Here is a 12,079-nt window from a genome sequence, read left to right on the forward strand (position 1 = left end):
GCGCGAGGTCTCGCTGAGGGAGGGGGAAAGGACCGTTTTTTACCTCAGGCATCGGGGAAGCCGTTAAAGGCGGGCGCCTGAGTCGGTGGGGAGCAGTTGCTCTACCCCTGTGTGAACCATAAGCCTCAGATCCCCAGCTTTCATTTTAAAAAACAACAAGTTTTCCACATTTGTAGACCCTGAGGGGCAAAAAGGTTTCAGCATTTGTCAAACATGAGAGAGGGAGTTTTTAGCCTTTGCAGAACATGAGAGGAAATCTGACAAGTACTATATTACTGGGTGTTTCGTGTGTGTGAGGAATTAGTCCCGCTCCCGCCTTTTTCCTTTGCCTCTCCTACCATCATCAATAAACTCGTTTTATTTGTGTGCTAGCTTTCCATGGCGGCTTAACAGCGTGAGGAGGTTTACTGTAGTAGCCTGTAAGGAAAGGCTTATCTCTGGCCTCCTGACCATGCGTTATTCCTTGTTGTTAAGGAAGGAGCTAGTCAGCACATTTCTGCAATCCCAAATAGGCACCGCAAATTATATACCCCTGTCGCCATAATACTGCCTTCTTTTAAGATGCCAAACCCTGAACCAAAGTGGAGTGGTTTATTTGGTGTTTTTTTGTTTTGTACAAGGCTGTCTCAGGCATGATTTCCCTCATTGCCAGTGTCCTTGAATGAGGTGCTGGCAATGTTTGTGACCCCTGTCATCCGAAAGAGCTGTAAAATTCAGCTATAAATCAGAATTAGAACATAAGGCAACCACCATGATTCGTGTTTCCGCTCTTACAAGTCCTAATTATCAAATGGAATTTTGACCAAGTGAAGTTTATCTTATTTGTGTAGGCAAACAGCAGATTCAAAACCTGCTTTTTCTATAACACCCCCCGACATATCCTAACATTCCTTTAAAAAAACCTTCAAATGCTTTAAAAATAACATTCCATGTTCTTGAGAACACAAGCAGATAGTGGCGACAAGAGATTTAAGTTCTAGGCCTAATAGACAAAATAAAAACTGACAAATTGCAAGGTCTTGACAGCATCCGCCCAAGAGTCATTGAATAACTCTAATGTGAAGTTGCAAATCTAACAAAAATATGTAACTTGCCCCTCAGATCAATACCCGAGGAACTGGAATGTAGGCAATTTAACAACAGTTTTTAAAAGGGAATCCAGGAAACTGCAGACTGGTTAGCTTAACATCTGTCCTGGAAAACTGGTGGAGAATATTGTTAAAAATAAAATAATCAAGCATTTAGAAGGACAAGCCTTACTGAAGCAGAGCCAGCATGGCTGCTGTCTTATGAACCTATTAGAGGTATTTGAGAGTGTCAGCAAGCATGTACGGTTGATGAAGTATACTTGGATTTACAGAAAGCTTTCAAGCACCTCACCAAAGATTCCTGAGTAAGCTTAGCACTTGAGGAATAAAAAGAGAGATCATGAATTGGTTAAGTTGCCGGAAGCAAAGAGTAGGAATAAATGGAGATATCTAGAAAGTAGAGTCCCCCAAGGATTGGTATTGGGATCTGTGCTACTTGTTCATAAATGATCTGGTGAGCAGGTTTGCTGATGATACTAAATTGTGCAGGGTTGTTAAAACAAGAGGAGAGCTCTAAAAGGACCTTTCCAAACTGAGTGAATGGGCAGTAAAATGGAATGTGCAATTAAGTGTGAACAAATGTAAAGTGATGCATGTCAGGGCCAAAAGGGACTTAATTTCACATATATGCTCATGGGGTCTGAAGTGGCTCTGAACTGAACTGGGAACGAGACCTTGGGGTCATAGCAGATAGCTCCATGAAGATGGTGACCCACTGGGTAGCAGCTGTGGAATAGGAAAATTTCATGCTAGGATCATTAGAAAAGGAACTAAAAATAAAACTGCTGATATCATAATGCTGTTATACGAACCTATGGCCCAACTGCATTTGGAATACTGTGTGCAGTTCCGGTTGCCTCACCTCAAGGATTCTGCAGCATTGGAAAGGTTTCAGGGAAAGGCCATAAAAATGATGACGGGATGGCGTGACTCCTATGAATAAAGTATTCTGGCCTAACATCCTGATTCTAGCCATTTGTGCAAGCATATTTGCCTTGCAACAACTGAGACATTTTTCTGTGATGTCAGCATTAGCTTGCTGGCCCAGCATGTCTGATTCCTCAACTAAATCAAGGGTGTGTGCAATTTGCATCCACCAGGGGGCCACGAGCTGTAATTGAGAGAGGCAAGCCCTGTATTTGAAGGGCTGCCCAGTCCTAGTCTGATTTAAAGAGTTTTTTTTTTAAATATTTTTTATTAAACAGTTTTTATAACCACACAAACATAACATAAAAACAACAAATACATAAACAAACAAAAACAGAAACAAAACAAAAAACAAGTACCATTTCATATCTTAATTTCTTATACCTTTCTTCCCCGACTTCCTCATGCCTCCCTTTTCTGTATTCCAGATTCTAATCAATTACTCAGCAAATCTTCCCTTATTTTACTTTAAATTTAAGCTAATCTTCCTTATTCTCCTTGTCTTAACCATTGCTAATAGTAACCATTTACTTTCCAGTCCAACATCATTCTAACTTTCATTAATTTTGTAATATTTCTTTAGATAGTCCTTGAACTTTTTCCATTCTTCTTCCGCTGCTTCTCTTCCCTGGTTTCGGATTCTGCTCGTCATTTCTGCCAAGCCCATATAGTCAATCACCTTCATCTGCCATTCTTCCAGTGTGGGTAAATCCTGTGTCTTCCAGTACTTTGCAATGAGTATTCTAGCTGCTGTTGTAGCATACATAAAGAAAGTTATATCCGTCTTTAACACCCCTTGGCCGACAATACCCAAGAGAAAGGCCTCTGGTTTCTTAGGGAAGGTATATTTAAATACCTTTTAAAGTTCATTATAGATCATTTCCCAGAATGCCTTAATCTTCGGGCACGTCCACCAAAGGTGAAAAAATGTGCCTTCCTTTTCTTTACATTTCCAACATTTATTATCAGGCAAATGGTAAATCTTTGCAAGCTTGACTGGGGTTATGTACCACCTATAGATCATTTTCATAATATTTAAAGAGTTAGAACCATTATTTTATTTTATTCCATTTATGGATTGCTTCCCATAACTTACCTCAAAACAATTTTACAGTGAAAAGTATATATATATATATATATATATATATATATATATATAGGTAAAGGTAAAGGTACCCCTGCCCGTTCGGGCCAGTCTTGCCAGACTCTAGGGTTGTGCGCTCATCTCACTCTATAGGCCGGGAGCCAGCGCTGTGCGCAGACACTTCCGGGTCACGTGGCCAGCGTGACAAGCTGCATCTGGCGAGCCAGATATATATACAGATATGCATCTGGCTCGCCAGACACACACACACACACACACACACACACACACACTATTCCATAGGTAAAAAGATTCCACCTACAGAAAACAATGAAACAACTTTAAATTGAATGCAGGCTGGGATGAAGATACCAACTTTAAAAGTTTGTTGGAAAAGAAAGGTCTTCAGCTGGTGCAGAAAATACAATAAAGACAATAACCTGCCCGATATGTACTGGGGTGAGATTCCAAAGGATAGGTGACACAGCACTAAAGGCCCAATTCGTATACTGTGCAGTCCTAATGATATGGTATCTGTAGGATGACCTCTCCTGCAGAGCACAGTGATCAAATGGGTATATAAGGGATGAAGAAGGTTTTTAGGTAAGAAAGAGGAGGAGGGATGCTGGATTTGCCAACCCACAGTTAGCACCTGTAACGGAACAACTAATAACATACATTTCCCCTAGTGTAGCACCCTGCTTGTGGTTAACGCTTAGCTGGAATGAAATATTCAACGCAGCAATAGAGAAATTAAAATAATAATTTATTTGTCAGACAAATAAATGAGAGGCACAGTGGTATATGGTTACCAAGCTCTGGCCTGCCTTCCTGCCCTTATGGCCAGCACTTATATTCCCTCAGCTCAGCCCCCTTGCTCCTCCTTTGGCTGCCTCTGTCCAATCAGCCTGGTTAAAATTCCTATTGGCTGTTTGCTAGAACCAATCATAAAAGATACACCCATTTCCTATTACCTTTTATGGGAGACAAAGAGCTATATTTCCTTCTATTTATAATTGGCAAATAAATAGCCATTAACCTCTACAAGGCACCTTAATTACCAAATAACCTTTTGCCCTAGACTAGGCGCCTTAACTAACATTTCATCTTTTGCCCTATTGCCCTATTCACTCCAAAACAGATGGTGGCTAATTTTATCTTTGGAGGTCATTAAGCAGAGGCTTGACAACCATATGTCAGGAGTGCTCCGATGGCGTCTCTCTGTCTGGCAGGGGTCCGGACTCAATGGCCCTCATGGTCTATTCCAACTTCTTCTATGATTCTATGATTCTATGAAATAAGAATCTTACTTTCTAAATCCTTTGCATAATTACATTTAAGCCAATATTTCATACATATAACATATATAGATTTTTAGAAGCAAAGATCTTGTTTAAGTAAAAAGGAACTTAGTAAAAGCTAAGTTCTATAAGTTTTCTAAATTCTCTGAAGCTTCAAAGCAGTTTCACAGAGAGAGAGAGAGAGGCCTCTTCCCTTGGCCAGCTGCTGTTTGTATTAGCTCTTGCCCTTTTAACCTTAGGAAGATGTGGCTCAAGTTTAATGGGAGGCACTATTTGTTTTTGCAACCTTGATTGTCTTCTATCATTTGTATGGTCAGTGTGACCTTTTGTTCCCAGCCTGTTTTATGACCGCAATAAACCAAAGGGGCCTCTGACAAAGACCTTGCCTGCTGGTGTCCTGTCTCGAAAGAAACATTTGTGAATTTAAGCTCATTTTTGGAATACAGGAATCTGATCAAAATATAAGCCTTGATTAAAAATGCAGGCTATGATCAGATGCCTCATTCCCCCCTTTCAAGCTCAAGGACCTTCCCAAGTGTCCTTGATAGCTTGACCTTCATCATATTCCTGAGGTAAAGCTCTGTATAGGGCCATGATATGAGGTAAAGTTTCATTTGAAATCATCTTGCTAATTGTACTTCTAAAACATGAAATGATACATGGCACCATACACAAAACCATTACTACTACCGTCAAGAAAAACAAGCAAGACAATAGTATCCCTTTGAGTCCTGCGACATTTGGTAACCAGTTGGTGAGCCATCCCATATCCCATCCTTCCCATGTTTGTACTGGGACATGTGCTATATTCTCCATCTTTGTGGCCAACACACGGATTGCCTCACCATTATCAGAAATGTTAAAGCAACAGGCATTCCCTGTCAAGTTCAAGACTCCACATAGGCCTCCCTGCCTGGCAAGTACATAATCCATTCCCATTTTCAGCTGCAAAATGGCGGCTCTACTTTCATCCAACTGTTGTGCAATAAGTCTCAAACTCTGGGCCGTTGCATTGGTTACAAGTTCCACTACTGCTTGCAATCGAATTATTCTGTTTAGATTATAAATAGGATCTCGAGCCCCTTGTATGAGCTCATCAGGATTCCAGGAGGCAGGTTCATAATAGGCTATAATGCGCTCTGGTGGCCAATCATCAGTATCGCTCCAACTTTGGGTACTTCCTCCTGCTATATGAGAAATATCAGCGTTTCTTCGTGTACGCTTGGCTGAACTAGTGGGCATAATCCACATTGGTGGTAATACCCATCCCAGGAAACAAGTCCCACTCCATTTGGAAGGGAGTTTCTTGTATGCCCATTCTCCACATATCCACCACAACCATCGGGTCTGAGGTTTTTGGTACGTGGAGTGCATAAGGCGAAATATCAAAAGGGGCATAGAGCTCACAGTGCAGTATGTTAGATTGCCTTTTTCTGTCATAGTTATGTTCCACACCATTTTCCATGCATGAATAAAAGGAGGTGCACAGGGCAAGGTATTCCGAGTTCGATAGGTAGTACCGTTTGCCCAGGTTTGACTATTCTTAATATAATCCCAAGTATAGTGGCAATGAGAAGAGCCTATCATGGTAGAATCAGCTGCCTCTGATGATTTATGTACACAGAATTCCCCTTGTACAGGTATAACTCGTATTGGTTTAGTTGAGTTCCATCCGGGGAAATTCTGTACTTCTGTTTGGTGTGGCATTTCGCTTACCATACCAATGGCATTTAATGGTATTGGTAATAAGGGCATACCTCCCTCTGAATCATCTGGCCCAAGAGAGCAAACAAGGCAATTGGTCCTATTTGTAACATTGGCTACCATCTCAGCTAAGCCTACCCACATATTGTGGTCATGGCGGAATCCATATTTAGCAAATTTGCTCAAATTCAAGGACCCTTCCCCTTCCCAAGGGATCAGGATTAATAATAAAATCATGTTGATGTCTAGTATATGCATTCCTTCCACAAAAGATTACCTTATTGTGATAACAAAAAAATATTAGTCCCAATATAATTCCCCCAGTGACAGAAATGGGGAACCACCAAGACCAAAACATATGTCCCAAGGATCCCCAATGAGTAATATCTCTGATAATTGTTCCACAGGGGGGGGCAGTCAATCAATTGTATAAGAGAATCTTCCCGTTCACAATCGCTGGTTCAGACGCTCCTCAAGCTTCAGGCGTGCGCAGGTCAGCCAGCTTCCAGGTTGTGGCTGCAGCAGGCCGGTCGTCTGATGTTGCCCGTGACCTAGCCCGTTCCCCGTAGGGCTAGATACAGGGGTTTTTGGAGAGAGTCAGTTTTAAAGGATTAGAGGGGTCACCTTTGCACGTCCAACTGCCTTCGGACTTCTTCAAACGGGAGTGATGAATCCAGGGGGTCACCTCAGCTACCTTCACCGCTGTTGGAGTAGAGAGCAAGATGGTGTAAGGTCCACGCCACTTAGGTGCAAGTGGATCGCGTTCCCACTCTTTCACCCATACGCTATCGCCAGCCTGGAACTGATGAATCGGCTCGGCAATGCTGCACGGCGTGCGCTCGAGGGCCCACCTGTTAAGAGAAACAAAAACACGGGAGAGAGATTGCACTTGTCCCTGTGTCACATAGTCTCCTATTTGTTTGAGGTCAGCTGGAATATCCTGAACAAAGGAGGGCGGCCTCCCATACAGGAGCTCAAAAGGTGACAACTTAAGTCTTTTTGTGGGTGCGCACCGAACACGAAACAGTGTTATGGGTAACACATCTACCCATCCCAATCCTGTTTCCTGGGTTAATTTTGCCAATTGGGTTTTCAGAGTCCGATTCATTCTTTCAGTTTTCCCTGAACTCTGAGGCCTATATGCTGCATGCAGTCTCCACTTCACTTGTAGGACTCGACATACTTCTTGTACTACTTGATCAATGAACGCTGGCCCATTATCACTTCCAATGCATCTAGGTAATCCAAACCTTGGGATCAATTCAGTGAGGAGTCTCTTAGTTACCTCTCGCGCCTTTTCAGTTCTGGTGGGAAAAGCTTCAACCCATCCGGTAAGAGTATCTACAAACACAAGGAGATACTTGAATCCCTTAGAAGGGACCAGCTCTGTGAAGTCCACAATTAGGCTTTCCATGGGGACGTATCCCACATGTTGGATTCCAGGAGGTTGTACCGGTCCCTGCCTGGGATTGTTTTTAGCACAAAGAACACATTTCTGGGAAATGCAAGTTGCTAATTGTGATAGGTTAATAATATACAACTTCCGACTGAGACTCTCTCTGGTTGCAGTACCGCCAAGGTGAGTAGATTCATGATAATTTCTTACAATTGTACCTGCTAGGTGATGAGGTACATAAATCCTATTGTCTGGCAGGATCATCCAACCGTCCTTCACAATCGCCCCTTCCTGTTCAGCCCACTTCCTCTCTTCTGGGGTATAGTGAGGTTTAACTTCTTCTGGAACTACCTCTGGTATGAGGGCTGCTATAAATCCTCCCACAGGCTTTTGGGCTGCCTCTCGGGCTGCTTTGTCAGCAGCATGATTTCCTCTGGTTATTGGATCCCTTCCACGTCCATGACCTTTGCAGTGCATTACAGCAATCTGTTCTGGAGCCCATACTGCTTCCAACAGGATTTCTACTTCAGGTCCATATTTCAAGGCCTTCCCGTGGGCTCCTATTAGACCTCTTTCTTTCCATAGAGCTCCATGTGCATGCAGGGTTAAGAAGGCATATTTAGAATCAGTATAGATGTTTGCCTTACATCCGGCTGCCAATTGCAGAGCTCTAGTTAAACCTATAAGTTCAGCCTTTTGTGCTGAGGTGCCAGCAGGCAAAGCTTCAGCTTCCACAACTTCCTCATTGGTGACCACAGCATATCCTGCTCGTCTGGCACCCTCATGCAGGTAACTGCTACCATCAGTATAATATACAACATCTGGATTTTTCAATGGTTCATCTTTCAGATCGGGTCTACTGGAATAAACTTCATCCATTATTTGGAGACAATCATGTGATTCTTCATCATCTACCTCTGGTAGGGGCAGCAAAGTTGCTGGATTGAGCATATTCACTACTCGTAGATGAATCCTGGGATTTTCACACAATAGGCCTTGGTATCTAGCCATCCTTGGGTTTGTTAGCCAATAACTACCCTTATATTCCATAAGTGTCAGAACAGCATGAGGTACATTCACATACATCGTCTGGCCAAAGGTAAATTTATCAGCTTCTTTGACAAGGCTTGCAGTGGCCGCTACTGCCCTTAGGCATGGAGGCCATCCTTTTGCTACTGAGTCCAATTGTTTTGACAAATAAGCTACTGGACGGTTCCAACTTCCTAATCTCTGGGTCAGGACTGCCGCTGCAATCCCATTCTGTTCATGTACATACAGCTGAAAGGGTTTTTCCGAATTAGGCAGTCCAAGGGCTGGGGCCTCCATAAGTCGTTGTTTGATAGCTAAAAAGGCTTGTTGCTGCTCAGGTCCCCATACGAATGGGTCCTTTTCTGCACCTCGAGTGCTTTCATGTAAGGGCTTGGCCAGACTGCTGAAATCAGGTATCCATAGTCTACAAAACCCTGCTGTTCCCAGGAATCCTCTGAGTTGTTTCCTTGTGGTAGGTTCCTTAATAAGGCAAATAGCTTCTTTCCTCTCTGGTCTCAATGCTCGTTGTTGGTGTGAGATGTCAAAGCCCAAATATTTGACCTTTTCTAAACATAACTGTGCCTTTTTCTGGGAAACTCGGTAGCCAGCTTCCCAGAGCAAGTGGAGCAGTTCCTCTGTCCCTTCTTTACAGGTATCAAAATCCTTTGCCGCTAGTATAAGGTCATCTACATATTGCAGAACCACCTTTTCTCCAGGTATTGAGGGGTATCTTGTTAAATCTTTCGCCAAGGCAGTACCAAATAAAGTTGGGGAATTTTTGAATCCCTGGGGCAATCTTGTCCAGGTTAGCTGGCCTTTTGTTCCTGTCAAAGGGTCTTCCCACTGGAAGGCAAATATAGGTTGGCTCTGTGGTGCCAGCCGGCAACAGAAGAATGCATCTTTCAAATCCAATACAGTAAAAAATGTTGCTTCTGGTGGGATCAAACTCAGCAGGGTATATGGGTTTGGTACATTTGGGTGCAAGGTCTCGATAGCCTGGTTTACGAGCCTCAAGTCCTGTACTGGCCTGTATTCATCTGTCCCAGGTTTCCGAACAGGCAAAAGGGGTGTGTTCCATTCTGATTGGCAGGGCTTAAGCAGACCATATTTTAATAGGCGGTCCAAATGTTTCTGGATGCCCTCTGCTGCTCGCCGGGGTAAAGGATATTGCTTTACAGATACAGGGGTAGCCATAGGTTTTAGGGTTACTACAATTGGAGCTATATTCTTAGCCATTCCTGGTGGGCTATTTTCGGCCCATACTCCTGGTGGCACCTGTAGGGTTTGGAGGAGCTTGTTTAATTCTGTATCCAATGTGGGTTGGACTTGCAGGGCTGACATTAGGCGCCATGATTGTTCCTTAGGTACTGAGAGGGTAATTATTCCTGCTGCCTTTGATGGCAGTTTCATTTCTGGACCTTGAGGAGTGAAGGTGATTTGGGCCTGCAATTTGGACAGCATATCTCTACCTAAGAGAGGTATTGGACACTCAGGTATATACAAAAACTGATGGGTTAAACGATGTCCCCCAATCTGGCATTCCAAAGGTTGAAGGAAAGACCTCTTAGCTGACTGACCAGTGGCACTTTTAATGACTACACTTTTGGATGCCTTTTTCTGCAATAGTTCTGGGAGTACTGAGTATTCAGCCCCAGTATCAATCATAAAGTCTATTAAATGGCTCCCTAATTGAATCGTGACCGTGGGCTCCTGGAAGCCTAACTTTATGGAGTCCGGTCGTTCCTAGTCTTGGGTAAAATCCTCCTCTGCCAGTCCAATGAAATTGTCTCTACTCTGTCCTTGTCCAGGTCTCTGATATCTTCCATTTCGGATCATTCCCCGTCCCCGTCCCTGGTTTCTTGGGCCGGAGCCTGGGCCTGGGCCTGGGCGTACTTCTTCCAACCTCAGGGGTTCAGGACACTCCCGCTTCCAATGACCCTCCTTCTTGCAATTCGCACATTGATTCCTTCCCAGTGGTGGATTCCTTCCCCGCCCTCTCCCTCCATTTAAAGGGCGGTAGTCTTGCTTCACTGCTGTGGCTAGCATCACCATCTTTTCCTTCTGCCACTTCTTCTTCTCTTGTTTCTCAGCCTCATCCCTATTCCGATAAACTCGGCGTGCAATGGCCATAATTTGGCTCATCAGCATCCCTTCCCATCCTTCTGATTTCTGAATTTTCTTACGAATATCAGAAGCACACTGGGCCACAAATGTAGCAGTAATCATTCTGCTGTTTTCAGGGGCTTCAGGGTCAAAAGGAGTCCATATACGATAGGCTTCCTGCAGCCTCTCTAAAAAGTCTCCCGGACTCTCATTTGGTTTCTGTTCTACTTCTGAGACTTTAGACATATTAGTGGGCTTCTGGCATGCCCTGCGGATACCTTGCACAAGCGTCTGGCGGTAGGTGGTAAGCCTGGCCAGGTGAATTGCATTGTTTGGATCCCAATTAGGATCTTCCAAAGGAAAGTTATCCTGGAGATGACGGTCAATATTAAAAATATTTCCCACTCTGGCCTGCTCACGCAAATATATCTGTGCCTTTTCAATTATGTCTCTTCTTTCCTCAGTGGTGAACAGAGTATTCAGGAGTTGGCGGCAATCTGTCCAAGTAGGACTATGAGTATTTACTATTGAAGTCACCAAGTCCATCATAGCCTGAGGTTTTTCTGCGAAAGATGGGGTGTGTGTTTTCCAATTCATCAGATCCGTAGTTGTGAATGGAATGTACTGGAGGGTCGAAGTTCGAGGTGGCCGTGGTCCGGGTTGCCCGTTAACCAGCACAGGCTCCTCAAGTGCATCAAATACTCTTCTAAGAGGGGCTACTACGTGACCTTTCTCTTCGCTTTGCTCTAGGGGCCTCAAATCATAGGGGATGGTATCTGTCCCAAGGCGTTCTTTTAGCAGCTTTATACGCCTTGCTGTATTGCTTGCTGACCGATCAAGGTCTCCCTGTAACTCCTGTAATAGTTCTCTAGGATTTGGATGTACAGGGGTTTGGGGTGGGCAATTGGTTGTTCCACTAAAGGAGACTGTAGATGGAGTTCTACTGGGACTCACAGGTGGAATAACCACTTCTGCTTGGGCTTTATTATAGGACTCCAAGGCCTCCTGAAGATATTTATCATAATCTATCAAGGAATCAAGTTCTGTGACTCCACCCCCATTATTCGTTCCACTTTCTTGCCTTGGGGTTACAACTGGTGGAGTATTTGGATTAGGCTCCCTTCGATGTGGAGCATAGGGTGGAGGTGGAAGCACCTCTTCCTCTGGTCCCTCAAAAATGGGTTTGAGTTTATTTGGCAAGATTCCTTTCCTAGCTTCGGCTTTTACAGCCAATAATTTGCATCGTTGGACTTTGCATTCCCTTATCCATGGAGGATTTTTATTTAATGTGCTCAGCCAAGAATCTATATATGAAAATTGTTCTGGGCACCCTCCAGTTTCTTTGGCGATATTAGTCCAAAGTTTGCTTACTAAATTTATATCAAAGGTTCCCTGAGATGGCCATTCAGTATTTTGTTTCGGCCACTCTAATTCACATAACGTTCTC

The 12,079-nt window shown here is 43.6% G+C and overlaps 1 protein-coding gene across 1 annotated transcript in view; it reads left to right on the plus strand.

Annotated features, from left to right (window-relative positions):
- Positions 1-12,079, plus strand: part of CMKLR2 (chemerin chemokine-like receptor 2) — a 66,477-nt gene that overhangs the window by 13,719 nt on the left and 40,679 nt on the right. The gene's annotated exons all lie outside the window — the stretch shown is intronic.

Source organism: Podarcis raffonei, chromosome 1 (assembly GCF_027172205.1).
Source record: "Podarcis raffonei isolate rPodRaf1 chromosome 1, rPodRaf1.pri, whole genome shotgun sequence".
In the NCBI taxonomy this organism is placed as follows: domain Eukaryota; kingdom Metazoa; phylum Chordata; class Lepidosauria; order Squamata; family Lacertidae; genus Podarcis; species Podarcis raffonei.